Consider the following 8,009-nt stretch of genomic DNA (forward strand, 5'->3'; position numbering starts at 1 on the left):
TAGCTAACTTTAGCGACGGAAATTTCCGACGCTAAATCAATACAATCCGTCGCTATTTTTCTCTCGGCGACGATTTAATGACATAATTTGCGAGAGAATAACAACGGAATATTCCGTCGCTAAATCTAGCGACGGAAATTCCATCGCTAAACCAACAAAAAATCCGTCGTTAATTTTCTACCACGACGATCTGGTGACGAAATTTGCAAGCGAATAGCGACGGACTTTTCCGTCGCTAAATATAGCATCATAATTTTTCGTAGCTATCGTCCGTCGCTATTTGCTTGCAAATTTCGTGACTATACGTCACTATCGTTCGTCATTATTCGCTTGCAAATTAGCGGGTTTAATATTCACTTACAATATTTATCTGTTGTATGTTAAAATTTAAAAATTTACAAATTTTTTTAAAAAAAACTACCCGCTAATTAATATCACATACCTACATTAAACCTATAATATAGTACTTCAATAATATAATTATAAAATATATTATATTAAAACATTCAAACTCAATATCAATAACAAAAGTGTAGCACTGTGCAATATTACATTGTTAGAAATAGTACCAAAAAATATTAATAAATATAATCTAATCGTCTCCTATATTTTTAGCATTTGAATTAGCATAATGTTCAGCTTGAGTAGTTGGACGTCGTGGCATAGAAGTTGATAGCATACCGTTTCAACACAACTCATCCATCACACTTGTAATCTGAGCTTGCATTTGAGCATGCATTTGAGTTATTTCAGTTTGTAGTTGAGCCTGCATTTGAGCCTGTAGTTGAGCTGCACTGCTGCAATCTACCACCTCTTGCTTTTTACTTTGCCATGTCACCAAGTTCCTCCAACTATTATATCAAATGTGTTACTATTGAGTGATAAGTAAAAATAATCTATGGGGACAAGATATCAGTTCTCATTTATTCAGCATCTTTTTAGGAAACACAAAGGGTATGATATTTGTTTCTGCAAAGTGAGAACACAACAAACAGCTAAACATGATGGCATTAATTTTATTTCATTTTAACAAGCAGCAGCAACTAGAAGTGCATGTTAAAAGAGAAAAACATCAACTATAAATTATAGACTACATCTAATTGAGATCACTGCCAGGTTTGTAGGTTTAATAATATCAGATAAAGATAATCAGATAATTAAAGATAAAGACCAAGTGCAAGGTCATCATCTCACTACGTACATTCTGTAAATGCAAGGTTGGAACTTATAAATATTGACAGATAAACCTATATTTTACATATATCCAAAAAAAATTCAATAAAGTTGTAGATATTTTATGTCATTTCAACTACATAACATTGACTTTCAATTTTCAAACAAAACTTTTTATAAGTTGATTACATAAAACAAGGATAACAGATATACATGAGATTAATATTATTGTTTAAAGAATTTTCTTATCATATGTCTCTAGGGAATAAGAAATAGAAACAAATATAAATCCAATCTACATCATATTGTTAATCAATCATAAAAAAATAATAACATCATATTATAGAACACGTAAAGTTTTGAATCTTTTTTAACTTTAGTCTATAATATAATGACTCATAAATATATATAAGAATAATAGCCTTATTCGATCTTAATTTAGGTATTTAGTTGAAAAACAGCATCATTTTTAATGTATACCATTATATACATAATTGAATAACGCATAAATGATTACAATATTTATCCCCCAAATCATCATGAAAAATCACTCACTTTATTCCCCCAAATCTGAATTTCTTGAAAAACCACTCATACAGTTCATGTGGTTATCTAAGTCGCCAAAACACACATTTCATAGTTTTGTCAAAAAGGAACTACCGCCTAAGCAATCTAAGCAAATCAAGTTCTGTGCAGATATCTAAGCAATTGGGGTTAGTCACTAATTGAATCTACCGCCTCCAAAACACTGTAAATAATTTTACATCAACCCACAAAATTAAAATATATATGGATATTGATATTAGATACGAATCAAATTCATGTACAGTGACCTACTTGTGCGATGATCGAAGCCTAGAGTGAACAACAAATACATACCAGCAAAAGAAACGCGGGTAAAGGACGGGGACTCTAGCAGTAAAAGAAACAAATACATACCGGCAGAGAGATGCGTCAGAGGAAACGACGGTGGGCGGTGGAGGCAGAGCTGACGACAGTGGGCGGAGGAAAATAGCACCGCAGCAGTGGGCGGTCCGAGACTACTGAGATGATTTTAAGATTGAATCTGTTTAGGGTTAGGGCAGCGTTTATAATTGCTTCATCATTTAATTTGGGGAAAATCGCACTTTTGGTTCCTCAATTGTTCCCAGATATGCAATATAGTCCCTCATTGTCAATTTTGCAAAATTAGTCCCTCAATTGTTTCAATTGTAGCCAATGTAATCCTCCGGTCAGATTTTTCACTAACTAGTGTTAAAACTATGGACAATTTTGTAATTTCGCAACCCATCACTTTTACCCCTAATTTCTTCTTTCTTCTGAATTGACCTACGCAAAGTAGACCTAGTACTTCACGGCACTCTCTCAGCCAGAAAGCTCATGTGTCACCGGCCAACGAGAAGGGCTCACCTCCGGCACGATGGCGTCTCCACCGAACAAGAAGACTGATGTCTACGAATGATTTTAATCCGTTATCTGTTGATGTTTGCTCCGGCGGCCACCAAATCCGGCTCCGGCCGATGGAAGATTTCTTGACTGTTTTCGAAGATTTCGCTCCCCTGTTTTACACCTCCGGTCAGGCTATTGCTGAGTGCTGACTGGTGGTAAAGATTTCCTGAAACTTCTTTGGTTGTCATGAAGGTTGGACGTTTTTACGTCCATTTTTTCATGTTGGTGGTGTTCTTTTGCTGTTGGTTTTTTGTGTGAGATTTTCTGGTGTTAAATTGACTCTCTAGCGAATGGATTACCTCTGGCGTGCCTATTGACTCCCCCTTTTGGACTGCTTGAATCCAAATGGCGTCTGGAGTTAGGACGTAGTTGGGGATGGTGAATGGTGGCCTCAGGGTCCAGCATTACTCTATGATGATCCATGCTCTTTTCCGGTCATATTGGTTTGTCTGTGATATGTATTGTTGTGTGGTCGTCAAGATGGTGGTCTCAAGCTAAAGCAATTTTCGTGTTGTTTTGCAGTTCTCCAATAGCATTTTAGATAGCGCAATTGACATGAAAGATGCTCAACACAACGAACATTCTCAGACTTGTAAGTAAAATCCAAAACTTGATCTGTGTTTGTACTCAAGCTCCTTCTCATTGATGACGACATTTTGTAGAACCACATAGAAGGGTATCATGAGTTGCTTGCAAAGAGAAAATGTTTCTTCTCCACTGCTGTTGCAAAATGGGATGCTGAGTTTTATGTCAAAGTTGACGATGATATCATGTCAACTTGGGTATATCTGCTTACCACTTCTCCTCCTGATATGTAACACTCCTTTATATGGTTTTTGCTGATTGTTTTCGGTGCATTGAAAACAAATACCTGATTATCATAATACATACGCAGGTACTGGACCAGAACAACCAGAACTCAAATTCAGTAGCCATTAGTCCACCAAGCTACATGGACCCCCCCTCCTTTTTTCTGGAACACATTCAAGCAGTAGCAGCCCCTCCCTGAAAATAGTTTGGAGCTACTACTGCCCAGGCTTCATTTCCCAAAGTGGGATCAACCCAAAATAATGCCCAACATACTCTAGATTTCCTTCGGCCATCATAAGCCAAAAACACCATTCCAGAAGCTTCATTTCTCCATCCAGACGCAAACCAAACTCCAGCATTCAAACTGCAAGGTTCCAGAAACAGACCAGCCTGCAGATTTATACCATGCTTCTACCTCAAAACAGCCAAGCCTCACTCATCATCACTTTAATTGTAACAAAAATAAAATGATGCTTCCCTCCTGAGATTTCCTAGAAAACAGAATTAATTTTCCAGACCCTACTACAGCCCCCTTCCCAGTCCACACAAATTACTCGTTTGGATATCCCCGGCCATGTTTTCTCCATGCCCACCGACACAATTTTCCTCCTAACCATTCTTGATTTGTTCTTACTTTGCTTTCCACTTCCAGCGGTGATTTCCTGGTAGGTGGTTCTGGGTCTATGGATCCCAGTGGTTCGCCGGCGACACATGAGCTTTCCAGCTGGGAGAGTGCTTGGATATGTGCCGGAAGCACTCGTTCACTTAGCATAGGTCAATTCGGGTGAAGGAAGAAATTAGGGGTAAAAGTGATGGGTTGCGAAATTACAAAATTGTCCATAGTTTTAACACTAGTTAGTGAAAAATTTGACCGGAGGAGTACATTGGCTACAATTGAAACAATTGAGGGACTAATTTTGCAAAATTGACAATGAGGGACTACATTGCATATCTGGGAACAATTGAGGGACCAAAAGTGCGATTTTCCCTTTAATTTGTCTACCTTAACGACGGATTTTAGGACCCGTCGTTAGAGTTAAATATTCTGATTACATTATTAAGAAATCTCGTTTGTAAATATGGCGACGGATGCTCAAATCTGTCGCTATAGTGTTTAAAAAAACAAGCTTCATAAGTTTAGTGACGGATTTAAGAATCCGTCGTTAAAATATTAAAAATTCGGTTTGCAAACTTAGCGATGGAATAGATAATCCGTTGCTAGAGTGTTTAAAAAAAAATCTTGCTATATAATGTAGCGACGGATTTAAAAATCTGTTGCTAAAATATAAACACAATCAAATCAAACTTGAAAATATAGCGACGGATTAATATATCCGTCACTAATTTGTAGCAATTAAAATTATGAAATTAGCCCGCGAAAATTTTGTCTCAAATCCGTCGCTAATTTGTCTCTAATTTTTGCGCAAAAATTTACCGCTAAAATTAGCTACGTATTTAACGACGGAAATATTCCGTCGCAAAATCGATCGCAAATCCGTCGCTAAATGTCTATTTAGTAAAAAAATGAAAATCTGTGCTAAGTTGTCGCTATTCCGTCACTAAATTAGCAACAGAATGATTCCGTCGCTAAATCCATCACTATTTTCGCGTTTTTTTGTAGTGCGATCTGTAGTTTCTACTCCTGAGTTCAATCAATCCTCATTATCAAATCCTTCAAGTTCAAGGTCTCATTTCGAAAGTGGGATCAACCTTGTGGCAACCTTGTGTTATGTCCATATCTTCTTTCCACATAATACAAAACACATAATACTTATAACTTAAACAATTCAAATGAACTTACAAGTTGAGCTGCGACTTTTACGTGAGGTGTTGATCCTATGGTATGGGTAGATTGAGCAACTCTAGTTAAAACTCCTCCACGCCTATTTTTCTTAGCCAATTCTGTTTTCTTCTTGCCCTCCTCAGAATTTCAAACATCATTCCACTTTATCCATATTTCTGGTGGGACATAGGCCGGAAGGTCTTGGCTTTTTTCTTATTCTGCTTATGTAATCAGCATATCTTCTTTTAGCCTTTATCTCCCAAGCATTATACGGTATATCTCATTGAAAGAGTATCTCTTCAGTCGATTCTAGGCCAAGGATTTAGGCAAGCTAAAATATTTTCTCGGAATTGAAGTGGCCCAATCTAGCAATTGTATAGTCATTTCTTAAAGAAAATATGTCTTGGATTGTTATAGAAGAAACTTGTATGTTAGATTGTACACCTATGGATAATCCAATGGATCCGAATGTTAAACTTCTACCAAGGCAGGGGGATAGCCTGACCGGGAACGATACAGGATATTAATTGAAAAATTGAACTACCACACAATTGCACGACCATATATCTCTTTCGCAGTTTGTGTATTAAATTAGTTTCTTGAGAACCCTTATGATACTCACTGGGATGTTGTTGTTCAGGTTCTAAGGTATATCAAGAAAGCACCCGGGTGAAGTTTACTATATGAAGATAGAAGACATGCTCAAGTTGTTGGGTATTCTGATCAGATTGGTTCGGTTGTCCGTCTAGTGTTGAAGCTGAGTACCGGGCTATGGTTCTCGCCACACGCGTGAAGTCATGTCGTTGAAGCACTTACTTCAAGAGTTGCAGTGTGGTGATGTTGCTCAAATGTGGACACTGATATGTGACAACCAAGAAGCTCTACACATCGCCTCAAATCCAATTTATCATGAGAGGACCAAACTCATCGATGTTGATTGCCACTTCATTAGGAAGAAGATTGTGTTAGGGTGTATTAAAACCAGCTTTGTCAATTCTGCAGATCAGTTAGCTGATATTCGGACTAAGTCTCTTAAAACTCCTAGAGTTGGGTATATTTGTAACAAGTTTGGATCATATAATTTATACTCTCCAACTTGAGAGAAAGTGTTGAAACCCTAGGCTTTCCTTGTTGAAATGAGCCCATTAAATTAATGCTTGTATAAATAGTATACATCCCTTCTATTATTTCACACTTTAACATTCAAAACATTATAAATGCAATCTTTCTTGGAAGGATAAATCATGCATTGTTGATCATCAGTATTAAAAGTTCAAACCATCCTTTTATTCACACGTTGTTTAGCTTGAAAAGCATAAAGGATCAAGGGAAATCCAAATTAGACAACAGTTATATTGTTATTCAGTGTGTATGTTATGTGTCTTCAAAATATGTATTTATTAAATAACTAATTATATATTAGAAAGAAAAAAAAAAAAAAAACAGTATGATGTTTGATTATTAATTTCACGAGTCATGTCATTAAAATTTACACTACAATTAATAAAAGATTTGGGCTTGGAAGCAGTAGTGATAATCATCAATAAAGGCGGGGACGAGGGACATGTATACCAATCATTATTACATGAAACACGGCATAGATTTATGGTTTTTCCGGTGAACTTCGAATTTATTTTCGTTGTCTCACTGGAATTCGTATGTTTGCATGTTCAATGTTTATTGAATTTAAATGATTTGTCCGATTTCAAAACTGCTTTGGGAATTTCATTGTTATTTTGTCGTTAATCCTTGGAGCTTTCGACCAGAACAAATATTGTTTTGTTTGTTTCTTCTTGGATTTTACGATAAAGATGAAGGGCCGAATCAGCGTTACAATTTTGTTTGATTGTTGACTTTTCCGAAGACGAAGATTTATGATTTTTCCGGTAACTTCTGCGACGGCGATGACTACCCCAACCCCGCCGGCGACTGGTGTAACGACGGCTTCTGCTCCTAGCGGTGGTTTCGTTCCAGGCGCCCTGCTCCGATTTACGGTGGTTCATGGGGTGCGTTCTCTGACGTTGTTTGTTCTGGTGGTATCCTCCTCCGGCTGATCGGAAGCTTGGTGACGGCCTTACGATTCATTCTTTGGCTCTCCATTTTTCTCGGCGACTGGGTGGGAGTGCTCTGTACCGGTGCGATTTTCTGTATGCGGCTGCCTTCTCGGCGGCGATCTGGAGCCTCTTCCGGCGCAAGTATCACACCCGGTGAGTCCGCCTCCTCTTGCTGGACCCTGGTATGTGGATTTTGATGCTCTGACTTGGTGACTGGAGTTGGACTGTCTTGGAGTTGGCTTGGATGTTCCAGGCTCGGTCCAATGGTCTATGATTTTTCCGGCCATGTTGTAGCGTTGCCGTCCGTGTTTGGGTGTGGGAAGGGTTGGTGGATTTGATCTGGATGGGGTATGGTGTCAGTCGGAACAAGGCAGAGAGATGGTTGTGCTGTTCGTTTTTGTGGGTTCTTGTCCGATTGACCGGCGAATGGGATGTGTCCGGCGTGTTTGCCGCTGTTTTTTTAACCTCTGTATGTGGATGGTTGTGCCCTGTAATGGCGTCTGGAGTATGGACTGCGTTGGAGATGGTCGTGGTGATCCAGGTCTTCTGTCCGATGGTCCTCGATTTTTCCGGCCGTGATGGGGTGGTTCCGTCTGTGTCTAGGAGGTTGGCGATGGTGGTGAAAGGCTCCGGTATGGTCCTGTTTGTTGCTTTAAGGACATGGTGTTTTTCTGGTGATTTTCGATGCAGGTTCTTGTGTTTTCCGGCGGAAATTACTGTCCGGTGATGTTCACGTGGAC

At 38.6% G+C, this 8,009-nt stretch overlaps 2 long non-coding RNA genes across 2 annotated transcripts in view; both read right to left on the reverse strand.

Moving 5' to 3' along the window:
- The window catches only part of LOC109147417, a 6,046-nt gene extending 802 nt beyond the window's left edge, over positions 1 to 5,244 (reverse strand). Inside the window, exon 1 of the long non-coding RNA XR_002048651.1 lies at positions 5,234 to 5,244. This is a non-coding gene — a long non-coding RNA (uncharacterized LOC109147417). The remainder of the gene's footprint in view (positions 1 to 5,233) is intronic.
- Positions 429 to 2,227, reverse strand: LOC109147419. Its single transcript, XR_002048653.1, has 2 exons — positions 2,113 to 2,227; positions 429 to 851 (listed from the first exon to the last, which is right to left on the reverse strand). It is a non-coding gene; the product is annotated as an uncharacterized LOC109147419 (long non-coding RNA).
- Positions 5,245 to 8,009: the final 2,765 nt, after the last annotated feature.

Source organism: Ipomoea nil, unplaced genomic scaffold (genome assembly GCF_001879475.1).
Source record: "Ipomoea nil cultivar Tokyo-kokei standard unplaced genomic scaffold, Asagao_1.1 scaffold1993, whole genome shotgun sequence".
NCBI classification, from domain to species: Eukaryota; Viridiplantae; Streptophyta; class Magnoliopsida; order Solanales; family Convolvulaceae; genus Ipomoea; species Ipomoea nil.